Source organism: Pteropus vampyrus, unplaced genomic scaffold (genome assembly GCF_000151845.1).
Source record: "Pteropus vampyrus isolate Shadow unplaced genomic scaffold, Pvam_2.0 Scaffold92, whole genome shotgun sequence".
Classification (NCBI taxonomy): Eukaryota; Metazoa; Chordata; class Mammalia; order Chiroptera; family Pteropodidae; genus Pteropus; species Pteropus vampyrus.
Genome location: NW_011888873.1, coordinates 3009898 through 3010563, shown reverse-complemented (window position 1 = coordinate 3010563; position 666 = coordinate 3009898).

Below are 666 nucleotides of genomic sequence, written 5' to 3'. Positions count from 1 at the left end.
CTCCCCTTTCTTCTAGCGTCTCCTATTGGCTACTTATCTCTCCGCTCCCAGCTCCTGCTCCTTTAGGAAACGGAGCGTCTTCCTTACGTTTTGCGGAGCAGCGTAGAGTTCCGGGACAGCGATTGGTGCAGAGCACTGTCACTCAGGCTCAGAAAGTGCTTCCTGTGCCTACGCCGGTGGGCACTGGGAAGTTTCGCTTGCTGGAACCTGTTCTGAGGTGGTGGTGGCAGGGACTGGCCCCGGCGACTGTGACCACTCCAACTGCTTCCCCTCGCCCTCCCCTGACTAGGAGCGGCCGGCCACTGCTGCAGCGGGCCTGGTGCGTGCGGCTTGGGTGAGTCTGGGCTTGGAGACCTGTGGGGCCAGGCGAGACCGCCAAGGGAGAAATCTAGCTCTTAACAATGCTGATTTTGGGGGGGGCCTCCGTTTTCCTACAGCGTCAACGGGTGCAGTCCTGGCATTTCTCTTTTAGCTCCTAAACAAAAGACGCACCTATTTTTGTAGGGCTTCCAGGTTTAAGGGAGAGAGGGTGAAGAAAGGAGAGGTAGAGTCTGCTTTTTGGGCTGCAGCATTGTTTATCCGCCTTTCCTCATTGGACCTACCAGGACAGAATTCTGCGACCCTGGGAGGGTACCTTTTCTTAAATCGATTGTTGCTTCACATCCT